Source organism: Spea bombifrons, chromosome 3, assembly GCF_027358695.1.
Source record: "Spea bombifrons isolate aSpeBom1 chromosome 3, aSpeBom1.2.pri, whole genome shotgun sequence".
NCBI lineage: Eukaryota > Metazoa > Chordata > Amphibia > Anura > Pelobatidae > Spea > Spea bombifrons.
The window spans coordinates 461,480-474,242 of record NC_071089.1 but is presented as its reverse complement, the minus strand read 5'-3'; positions in this window follow the sequence as shown (position 1 = coordinate 474,242).

The following is a 12,763-nucleotide window of genomic DNA, read 5'->3' as shown; positions in this document are numbered from 1 at the left end:
AGAAGATGGAGTCTCCGCGCAGACGGTATGCTCGGGGAATTTTTGCACCATGCGCAGGGGCTGCCGAGCCGGCGTGAGCTGAGTCCGACTCACCCGCCATAGAAGAGAAGTCCCTACGGGTGCTTGCAAAGGCCAAAACACTAAACAGCAGGGTACGGGTCATAGGGGCAGTTGTCTCACTGTGGGCAGGATCCATGTCTTCCTGGCCGGCGGACCCCCGTTACACGGAGAGAAGGCCCTGTGCCGCGTTATCATCGCTCCGTAGGATGTCCTTTTCATTCTCCTCTGTTGTAACAACGCTACGGTATCTGCTGGCGCTCTATAACGCTTTGCACATGCGTGGGAGAAGGGCGCAAGGGGTGGCGGGGGGGGGGGCAGACTTCACGGCCCTGCGCGCCTCTCACCTCCCCGCTAGGCTCTGCATCACAAGACATTATAATCAATAGCATGGGGGGGCAATACCAGCCGGGCGGCCCAGTAATAATAAAAAGGGTCCCACAATGTGCCCATGTCTTGGGGTCCCAGGACTGTCTCTCCGAGACCCCAGGCGTACTCTGGGGGGGCTCCCCGGTGGGACATTCTCCTCGCTTCCTCTGCTGACAGGTCCCTGGGTGAAAATGATGCGCTGACACCTGGCGGAGGCGGTGCGGGGGCAGGAAGAACAGCTGGGGTAATGTTCACAGCACAAGGGGTTAACCGGAGAGAGAAGAGACAGAGCAAGACTGGTAGAGAGAGAGCGAGACAGCCGGGAAGCGGGGTGACAGGGGCAGAGTACACTGCTGGCAACGGCCAGGTCTGACTGTTAACCCTTTCAAGGAGAGACCGCATGATGCAGGGAATGCCCCTAGAAATCCAGAACACTTGGCTGGTATGCAGCATGCGTTCCAATAGGCTAAATGAAATACCTCCAGGAATTTGATTGGCTAATCCCAGGTCAGTGTAATTCGCCTGTGGATTGATTCAGGGGCCCCGCTAAGCACACCGTACCCCCTATCCAGGACTGCCCCGCTAACAGGAGTGTGTGTGCGGTATGTGTGCGCGGTGAGTGCATGGTGTGTGCATGGTGTGTGCATGGTGTGTGAATGCGGTGTGTGCATGGTGTGTGCATGGTGTGTGTGTGAGCGCGGTGTGTAGGTGGTGTGTAGGTGGCATGTGGTGTGTATGGTGTATGTAGGTGGTGTGTGTGGCGTGTAGGGGGCAGTGTATGTATATGGACGGATCTGCCTTACAGCGGTGGTGGGTGTCCCAGTATAGGGGGCTTGTTATTTTATAGAGCTGGTGTTGGGACTGTGTGTGCACGGTGTGTGTGTGATGTGTAGGTGGCGTGTGTGCACGGTGTGTAGGTGGCGTGTGTGCGTGCGCGTGGCGTGTAGGGGGCAGTGTATGTATATGGAGTATAGGGGGCTTGTTATTTTGTAGAGCTGGTGTTGGGACTGTGTGTGCACGGTGTGTGTGTGATGTGTAGGTGGCATGTGCGCGGTGTGTAGGTGGCGTGTGCGTGCGCGCGGCGTGTAGGGGGCAGTGTATGTATATGGAGTATAGGGGGCTTGTTATTTTGTAGAGCTGGTGTTGGGACTGTGTGTGCACGGTGTGTGTGTGATGTGTAGGTGGCGTGTGTGCACGGTGTGTAGGTGGCGTGTGTGCGTGCGCGTGGCGTGTAGGGGGCAGTGTATGTATATGGAGTATAGGGGGCTTGTTATTTTGTAGAGCTGGTGTTGGGACTGTGTGTGCACGGTGTGTGTGTGATGTGTAGGTGGCGTGTGTGCGCGGCGTGTAGGGGGCAGTGTATGTATATGGAGTATAGGGGGCTTGTTATTTTGTAGAGCTGGTGTTGGGACTGTGAGTATAAACTCAGGAAATTACCTCTCAGTCCTCTGCGGTTTACTCCCCGATCGCTGTAATCCTGACAAGCACAGGCTTCTCCGACAGGCAGGCAGCCAAATTCCTCAGGAGAAGCGATATCTGCCCCCTGCTCCCCCGCCCGGGAGCCAAACTACCCCCACAGCCGCTCCAGGTAACCGGAGGTCCAAACGTACCGGGTCACGCAGAGTGCATCAGGCAGGGGCCGAACCGGAGGGCCGTCACGGGGGTCGACCCAGAGGGCCTTCACGGGGTCTCACCCAGAGGGGTCCGACCCAGAGGGCCGTCACGGGGGCCAACCCAGAGACCCAGAGCCGGCCGCGGACCAGTAGAAAACAGTACAAAACAGTGAGAACCGATCCTATACCAGTACAAAACGGGGGTAACTGTCACTATACCAGTACAAAACGGAGATAACTGTCACTATACCAGCACAAAACGGAGATAACTGTCACTATACCAGTACAAAACAGGGATAACTGTCACTATACCAGTACAAAACGGAGATAACTGTCACTATACCAGTACAAAACGGAGATAACTTTCACTATACCAGCACAAAACGGGGATAACTGTCACTATACCAGTACAAAACGGAGATAACTGTCACTATACCAGCACAAAACGGAGATAACTGTCACTATACCAGCACAAAACGGAGATAACTGTCACTATACCAGCACAAAACGGAGATAACTGTCACTATACCAGTACAAAACGGAGATAACTGTCACTATACCAGTACAAAACGGAGATAACTGTCACTATACCAGTACAAAACGGAGATAACTGTCACTATACCAGTACAAAACGGAGATAACTGTCACTATACCAGCACAAAACGGACATAACTGTCACTATACCAGTACAAAACGGAGATAACTGTCACCATACCAGTACAAAACGGAGATAACTGTCACTATACCAGTACAAAACGGAGATAACTGTCACTATACCAGTACAAAACGGGGATAACTGTCACTACACCAGTACAAAACGGAGATAACTGTCACTATACCAGTACAAAACGGGGGTAACTGTCACTACACCAGTACAAAACGGGGGTAACTGTCACTACACCAGTACAAAACGGGGATAACTGTCACTATACCAGTACAAAACGGGGATAACTGTCCCTATACCAGTACAAAACGGGGATAACTGTCACTATACCAGTACAAAACGGAGATAACTGTCACTATACCAGTACAAAACAGGGATAACTGTCACTATACCAGTACAAAACGGAGATAACTGTCACTACACCAGTACAAAACAGTGAGAACTGTCACTATACCAGTACAAAACGGAGATAACTGTCACTATACCAGTACAAAACGGGGAAGCTGTCACTATACCAGTACAAAACGGGGGTAACTGTCCCTATACCAGTACAAAACGGAGATAACTGTCACTATACCAGTACAAAACGGAGATAACTGTCACTACACCAGTACAAAACAGTGAGAACTGTCACTATACCAGTACAAAACGGGGATAACTGTCACTATACCAGTACAAAACGGAGATAACTGTCACTATACCAGTACAAAACGGGGAAGCTGTCACTATACCAGTACAAAACGGGGATAACTGTCACTATACCAGTACAAAACGGAGATAACTGTCACTATACCAGTACAAAACGGGGAAGCTGTCACTATACCAGTACAAAACGGGGATAACTGTCCCTATACCAGTACAAAACGGAGATAACTGTCACTATACCAGTACAAAACGGAGATAACTGTCACTTTACCAGTACAAAACGGAGATAACTGTCACTATACCAGTACAAAACGGGGATAACTGTCACTTTACCAGTACAAAACAGTGAGAACTGTCACTATACCAGTACAAAACGGGGGTAGCTGTCACTATACCAGTACAAAACGGAGATAACTGTCACTATACCAGTACAAAACGGGGAAGCTGTCACTATACCAGTAGAAAACGGGGGTAACTGTCCCTATACCAGTACAAAACGGAGATAACTGTCACTATACCAGTACAAAACGGGGATAACTGTCACTACACCAGTACAAAACGGAGATAACTGTCACTACACCAGTACAAAACGGAGATAACTGTCCCTCTACCAGTACAAAACGGGGATAACTGTCACTATACCAGTACAAAACGCACATAACTGTCACTATACCAGTACAAAACGGAGATAACTGTCACTTTACCAGTACAAAACGCACATAACTGTCACTATACCAGTACAAAACGGAGATAACTGTCACTACACCAGTACAAAACAGTGAGAACTGTCACTATACCAGTACAAAACGGAGATAACTGTCACTATACCAGTACAAAACGGAGATAACTGTCACTATACCAGTACAAAACAGTGAGAACTGTCACTATACCAGTACAAAACGGAGATAACTGTCACTATACCAGTACAAAACGGAGATAACTGTCACTATACCAGTACAAAACGGGGAAAGCTGTCACTATACCGGTACAAAACGGGGGTAACTGTCACTATACCAGTACAAAACGGGGGTAACTGTCACTATACCAGTACAAAACGGAGATAACTGTCACTATACCAGTACAAAACGGAGATAACTGTCACTATACCAGTACAAAACAGTGAGAACTGTCACTATACCAGTACAAAATGGGGGTAACTGTCACTATACCAGTACATAACGGGGGTAACTGTCACTTTACCAGTACAAAACGGACATAACTGTCCCTATACCAGTACAAAACGGGGGTAACTGTCACCATACCAGTACAAAACAGTGAGAACTGTCACTATACCAGTACAAAACGGGGAAAGCTGTCACTATACCAGTACAAAACGGGGGTAACTGTCCCTATACCAGTACAAAACGGGGATAACTGTCACTTTACCAGTACAAAAAGGACATAACTGTCACTATACCAGTACAAAACGGGGGTAACTGTCACCATACCAGTACAAAATGGGGAAAGCTGTCACTATACCAGTACAAAACGGAGATAACTGTCACTATACCAGTACAAAACGGGGGTAACTGTCCCTATACCAGTACAAAACGGAGATAACTGTCACTATACCAGTACAAAAAGGAGATAACTGTCACTTTACCAGTACAAAACGGGGGTAACTGTCACTATACCAGTACAAAACGGAGATAACTGTCACTATACCAGTACAAAACGGGGATAACTGTCACTACACCAGTACAAAACGGGGGTAACTGTCACTATACCAGTACAAAACGGGGATAACTGTCACTATACCAGTGCAAAACGGAGATAACTGTCACTATACCAGTACAAAACGGGGATAACTGTCACTATACCAGTACAAAACGGAGATAACTGTCGCTATACCAGTACAAAACGGGGGTAACTGTCACCATACCAGTACAAAAAGGAGATAACTGTCACTATACCAGTACAAAACGGGGGTAACTGTCACTATACCAGTACAAAACGGGGGTAACTGTCACTTTACCAGTACAAAACGGGGGTAACTGTCACTATACCAGTACAAATGGGGGTAACTGTCCCTATACCAGTACAAAACGGGGATAACTGTCACTATACCAGTACAAAACGGAGATAACTGTCACTATACCAGTACAAAACGGAGATAACTGTCACTATACCAGTACAAAACGGGGATAACTGTCACTATACCAGTACAAAACGGGGGTAACTGTCACTATACCAGTACAAAACGGGGGTAACTGTCACTATACCAGTACAAAACGGGGATAACTGTCACTACACCAGTACAAAACGGGGATAACTGTCACTACACCAGTACAAAACAGGGGGTAACTGTCACTATACCAGTACAAAACGGGGGGTAACTGTCACTATACCAGTACAAAACGGGGTAACTGTCACTATACCAGTACAAAACGGGGTAACTGTCACTATACCAGTACAAAACGGGGATAACTGTCACTTTACCAGTACAAAACGGGGATAACTGTCACTACACCAGTACAAAACGGGGATAACTGTCACTACACCAGTACAAAACGGGGATAACTGTCACTACACCAGTACAAAACGGGGATAACTGTCACTATACCAGTACAAAACGCACATAACTGTCACTATACCAGTACAAAACGCACATAACTGTCACTACACCAGTACAAAACGGGGATAACTGTCACTATACCAGTACAAAACGCACATAACTGTCACTATACCAGTACAAAACGGGGATAACTGTCACTACACCAGTACAAAACGGGGATAACTGTCACTATACCAGTACAAAACGCACATAACTGTCACTATACCAGTACAAAACGGGGGTAACTGTCACCATACCAGTACAAAACGGAGATAACTGTCACTATACCAGTACAAAACGGAGATAACTGTCACTACACCAGTACAAAACGGAGATAACTGTCACTACACCAGTACAAAACATTAGACAACAAGAACTGTCCATAAACTGACAGTATACCAGTAATGAAATAGAGAGAACTGGCCGTTTACCAGTACAAAACGGGGATAACTGTCACTACACCAGTACAAAACGGGGATAACTGTCACTACACCAGTACAAAACAGGGGGTAACTGTCACTACACCAGTACAAAACGGGGATAACTGTCACTATACCAGTACAAAACGGGGATAACTGTCACTTTACCAGTACAAAACGGGGATAACTGTCACTACACCAGTACAAAACGCACATAACTGTCACTATACCAGTACAAAACGGGGATAACTGTCACCATACCAGTACAAAACAGAGATAACTGTCACCATACCAGTACAAAACGGAGATAACTGTCACTATACCAGTACAAAACGGAGATAACTGTCACTATACCAGTACAAAACGCACATAACTGTCACTATACCAGTACAAAACGGGGGTAACTGTCACCATACCAGTACAAAACGGAGATAACTGTCACTATACCAGTACAAAACGGAGATAACTGTCACCATACCAGTACAAAACGGAGATAACTGTCACTATACCAGTACAAAACGGGGATAACTGTCACTACACCAGTACAAAACGGAGATAACTGTCACTATACCAGTACAAAACGGAGATAACTGTCACCATACCAGTACAAAACGGAGATAACTGTCACTATACCAGTACAAAACGGAGATAACTGTCACTATACCAGTACAAAACGGAGATAACTGTCACTATACCAGTACAAAACGGAGATAACTGTCACTATACCAGTACAAAACATTAGACAACAAGAACTGTCCATAAACTGACAGTATACCAGTAATGAAATAGAGAGAACTGGCCGTTTACCAGTATAAACTGGGGAGAACAGATCCTACCCCAGTCTGATTTGGGGGAACCTGACCCTACACCAGTAACCTTCAGGATAACGTAAACCAGTCCAAGCAACTGACCTCACACCGGTGCGACACGGGGAGAAGAGACCTCACACCGGTACGACACGGGGAGAAGAGACCGTTCACCGGTACTACACGGGGAGAAGAGACCGTTCACCGGTACGATACGGGGAGAAGAGACCCTTCACCGGTATGATACGGGGAGAAGAGACCCTTCACCGGTATGATACGGGGAGAAGAGACCCTTCACCGGTATGATACGGGGAGAAGAGACCCTTCACCGGTGCGACACGGGGAGAAGAGACCATTCACCGGTATGATACGGGGAGAAGAGACCCTTCACCGGTATGATACGGGGAGAAGAGACCCTTCACCGGTATGATACGGGGAGAAGGGACCCTTCACCGGTATGATACGGGGAGAAGAGACCGTTCACTGGTACGATACGGGGAGAAGAGACCGTTCACCGGTGCGACACGGGGAGAAGAGACCGGTCACCTGGAAGCACAGGCACGATACAGGAGGCTACTGACCTACGGGCGTGCATGCGCAGGTCCACGAGAAGCTCCGGCAGGGGTCGGCACAATCGATCTTCTGGTAATTCCTTCCCTGAACTGGGTGATCCTGGGATCCTCTTTCACATGAAAGCCATGGTGTCTGCGGCGGACGGGGGGAACGTGCGGCCCCAAAGCGCTGGCTGTGAGTGATGAGCTGCCGGGTGCCCAGGCGTGCTGCGGCAGAGCAGAGGTGCGCATGGAGCGGCCGTCGTCGGATCGCAGGAATCCCGGTGCAGGCGCTCACTTGTGCGCTCGCTTGTGCTGACAAACACACCTTCCTCTGCCTTTAATCCCTGAAGCAAAGAGAGCGAGGCTGTCACGGGCCAGCTGCAGGCAGGCGAGGGGAGGCTGTGCCAAAAAGCTTCTCCTGCCCCCCGCGGGTGCCCAGACACCGGGGCATTGTCAGGCGAGTGGACGTAACATATGGAAACAAATGTTTGCCCCGTCCCCCCTCCCCGGCCGGTGAGACCCCCCCCCCCGGCGCTCTGTAACTGGAGCTCTCCATTGTTCCGTCGACTTGACAGGAGATCAGAGCACGCGTGTGGCGTGTGGCGTGCGCCTGTGTTTGGCTAGCATCTCATTCCCCGCATGCCCCGGATGACTCGCAAATAGCTGGCCGGGTAATTTACAGAGTGTCAGAGACACCGGGTCCGCGTCGCCGATCCGCTCGCTCGCCCTCTGAGCCGGCCTGACCAGGCTCCAGCCCAAGTGACACTTAAGTCTCTTCTTCAGCAAAGTTCTGGCCGTTAATCGTAGCAGCAGGGATGGCGGACACAGAGCGGGTTCAGCGACGGACTGGGGATGTCTGGGCACTCCTGGCACTTTGAAGCCACCGGCGACCAAATGACATCCCTGCGTCCGCTGGCGGGACACGTAAGGCCGCATGTTTACACCGCGTAGTGCGTGGCTTCACCTTCATGCAGCGATGGGGTCGCGATGGGGTCGCGATGGGGTCGCGATGGGGTCGCGATGAGCGGGGGCGTCAGTATTCTGCCCTACTGGCCACCGGTACACCGGCTCCTGCCTGCTGTGTCAGAGGGCCGGTCCTGGTCATGACGATTAGAGCCACGCATTCTCCCCTGTGGCTGAGGATTAGAGGAAAGCTAAAGGGTTAAGCCCTTCACTAGCACAGGACTCAATAATCCCTTCCCGAAAAATGCTGGGCATGAAAACGACTCCCAGAGGAATGTAACATAAAGACCCCCAGAGCCAACACGGAAACACGGACAGAATGGGGGGAGGCACGTGTCCCGGTGTCTGTGTATTAGGAGGGGTGCGTGTCCCGGTGTCTGTGTATTAGGAGGGGTGCGTGTCCCGGTGTCTGTGTATTAGGAGGGGTGCGTGTCCCGGTGTCTGTGTATTAGGAGGGGTGCGTGTCCCGGTGTCTGTGTATTAGGAGGGGGTGCGTGTCCCGGTGTCTGTGTATTAGGAGGGGTGCGTGTCCCGGGGGCTGTGTATTAGGAGGGGTGCGTGTCCCGGGGGCTGTGTATTAGGAGGGGTGCGTGTCCCGGGGGCTGTGTATTAGGTAATGATCTGTCCATCAGCTGCTGTGACCGGTCCTGTTTTGTAGGTCAGGCCGTTGTGGCTTGGCTTGTATTCTTGGTGTCAGGATGTGATGGCAGCTGTCAGAGAGCAGAAATATCTTCCTCAGGGTGAAGGGGCAGATTCTCAGGGTTTTACCCCAGTCTCGGGGTGAAGGGGCAGATTCTTAGGGTTTTTACTCCAGTCTCAGGGTGAAGGGGGAGATTCTCAGGGTTTTACCCCAGTCTCGGGGTGAAGGGGCAGATTCTCAGGGTTTTACCCCAGTCTCGGGGTGAAGGGGCAGATTCTCAGGGTTTTACCCCAGTCTCGGGGTGAAGGGGCAGATTCTCAGGGTTTTTACTCCAGTCTCAGGGTGAAGGGGGAGATTCTCAGGGTTTTTACCCCAGTCTCGGGGTGAAGGGGCAGATTCTCAGGGTTTTACCCCAGTCTCGGGGTGAAGGGGCAGATTCTCAGGGTTTTACCCCAGTCTCAGGGTGAAGGGGCAGATTCTCAGGGTTTTTACCCCAGTCTATGGGTGAAGGGGCAGATTCTCAGGGTTTTTACTCCAGTCTCAGGGTGAAGGGGGAGATTCTCAGGGTTTTTACCCCAGTCTCGGGGTGAAGGGGCAGATTCTCAGGGTTTTACCCCAGTCTCGGGGTGAAGGGGCAGATTCTCAGGGTTTTACCCCAGTCTCAGGGTGAAGGGGCAGATTCTCAGGGTTTTTACCCCAGTCTATGGGTGAAGGGGCAGATTCTCAGGGTTTTACCCCAGTGTCGGGGGGAAGGGGCAGATTCTCAGGGTTTTACCCCAGTGTCGGGGGGAAGGGGCAGATTCTCTGGGTTTTTACCCCAGTCTCGGGGGGAAGGGGCAGATTCTCAGGGTTTTACCCCAGTGTCGGGGGGAAGGGGCAGATTCTCTGGGTTTTTACCCCAGCCTCGGGGTGAAGGGGCAGATTCTCAGGGTTTTTACCCCAGTTTCAGGGTTTCATGGAAAATGTTACATTGGGATCAACGTTGATAAATGTAAGGTTAGTAATCTGTGACGTTAATAAGCCCCATCTGGGGTCGTGGGAGGGAAAGTAAAGGGGGTTAGAAGCTCACATTTTATCAGTGGGTGTCCCACTGCCCATCCCCCATAATAAAGCACTGAAATCCCCCCCAGAAAATATTAAGCGTAACCAATGCCGACGTTACTCCGGCCTGAGTAACCCAACACCAGCAGGTGGAGCGGCGGGAATCACATTACATTTCCAAAGGGGAAACAATCCACCGACTTACGGAGGGGCACCGCCGCTTCACCATCCACCAACCGGCTCCAAACATTCCCTAACAGAACCGCCACAGTCCGCACACGTGGACACCACACGCGCCGGCCGCCACCAACCGACCGCTTCCTCAACGTCCTCCCACAACTCAAGGAGCCGAATATCATTGAGGTGAACGCCATCCTTCCGGAAAAACACACATCATCACCTTCAAGATCCGGACCACCAAAACGGCTAACAAACTTAGAAAGCCCCACCAACCCACTGCAAAGAACGAGTCCCCCTCCAAAATAAGTGGGGCGCAATGTGAGACCCCCCACGATGAAACCCAGAAACTTGGGGGAGAACCCGTTGCCGGGGTGTGAAGACGAATTGAGGGGTCTCACATATGCAGAGCCGGTAGCAGGGATTCTCCCAGCGGTTAGCAGGTGAAGACGGCAGCGACCCTCTGATGCCGTGCAGCCCGTCGGCCCCGGACTGATATATGAAGCCTTCCAATAAGACTCGTCCTTCGGAAGCCCCTGCCAGTACCTCAGAGCACGGAGCAAATAAATCCCATTCTTCTTCTAAATAACCCCGCCCCAGCCACGCCTCTAACCACACCCCTAAAATAAAACTGCCCCTCTCAGCCCTTTGTATTGTTGGAATGCTGTCATATGATGTCATATTGCGCCATTCGTCTCCAGTCGGTTGCCAGATGGCACCGTGGGGGTCATTTGTACAGCGTGGCGGGTGGTCGGGATCCTCTGATCTCCCCGACATACCTCAGAACTTTCTGGCCCCCTTTTTGGGATGTGGGTGGGCGGTCTCGCTGACCCCAGTGGGCGGTCTCGCTGATGCCTGTGGGCGGTCCTGCCAACATGGCGGGACACGCGCTCTTTTTAATGGAGAAGTGGGCGGGGCGGGGCGGGCCAATCCCAGGTACGCTAACCGACCAATGGTGAGGAGAGTGGGGCAGCTCAGCGGGGCAGGGGAGTGAAAGGGTTAACGTGCGGTGAGTGGCTCAGGGTAAGAAGACACCGAGCGCCGCATTAAACATTAACAGCCTGGCGGGGGAGGGGAGCGCGGCTGTAAGGAGACCCCGGGCCGTCTTAGATAATTTATGGCCGTGATGCGCAGGCATCAAACTTTAATCCGGCAGCCGCGGCAACAACAGATACACGTGATACAAAGATACAAACAGATGCAAAGGTTCAGCACGTGTTGTATGTGGCGTGTAGCGTGTTTTACGGGAGATCCGCAGACAGGTTTACTTAGAAGGGCAGGATATCAGGACTGGTCAGACAGCGGCGGGTCTGTATTAATGTATTATCAGGACAGGCTCGGGCAGGGTAATGCTCTGCCGTGACCTCGGGTTGCCCCCTGTGTACGGGGATTTGCCGCCTGGCTCCTGTGTTGGCGCGTTTCCTGGCCGCCTCCCTGGTGTAAGAATCCGTGGCCCGGGGCTACACAATCCGTGGCTCGGCGCGCCCGCATTACTCATGTTTTGTGTTTGAGTAAACACGGCGCTTCCAGCTAATCCTTCAGCCACGCCTCGCCACGGCCCCCGGGGGCAGAATCAGTCTCAGGGGGGTAAATCGTCTGGTTAATAATTGACTTCAGACGGGGCCGGCCACGCGTCGCGCACCCACGCTGCTCCTTCCACACCTCGGCTGCCCTCTGGTGGCACTACGGAGGCTGAATCCACCCCACCAGGTGGCACCACAGGGGGGCAAGTTCATACTACACCAAAGCTCATACCCCGAGAGCTTCCCTGCCGCAGGGGTGAAAGGAACCTGGGGGCAAATGATATATTTGGGGCAAATGATATATTTGGGGCAAATGATATATTTGGGGTAAATGATATATTTGGGGTAAATGAAATATTTGGGGTAAATGATATATTTGGGGTAAATGATATATTTGGGGTAAATGAAATATTTGGGGTAAATGATATATTTGGGGTAAATGAAATATTTGGGGCAAATGATATATTTGGGGTAAATGAAATATTTGGGGTAAATGAAATATTTGGGGTAAATGGAATATTTGGGGTAAATGGAATATTTGGGGTAAATGGAGCCTTGGAGGTAAGGAGGGAGAAAAGAGACAGAAGAGACAGAGAGGGGATGGGGGAGAGAGAGAGGGGAGAGAGAGAGGGGATGGGGGAGAGAGACGGGGAAGAGAAACGAGAGAGGGGAGAGAGATGTAAGTATATGTGTGTGTTAGTATGTGTAAGTGTATGTGTGTTAGTGAGTATGTGTAAC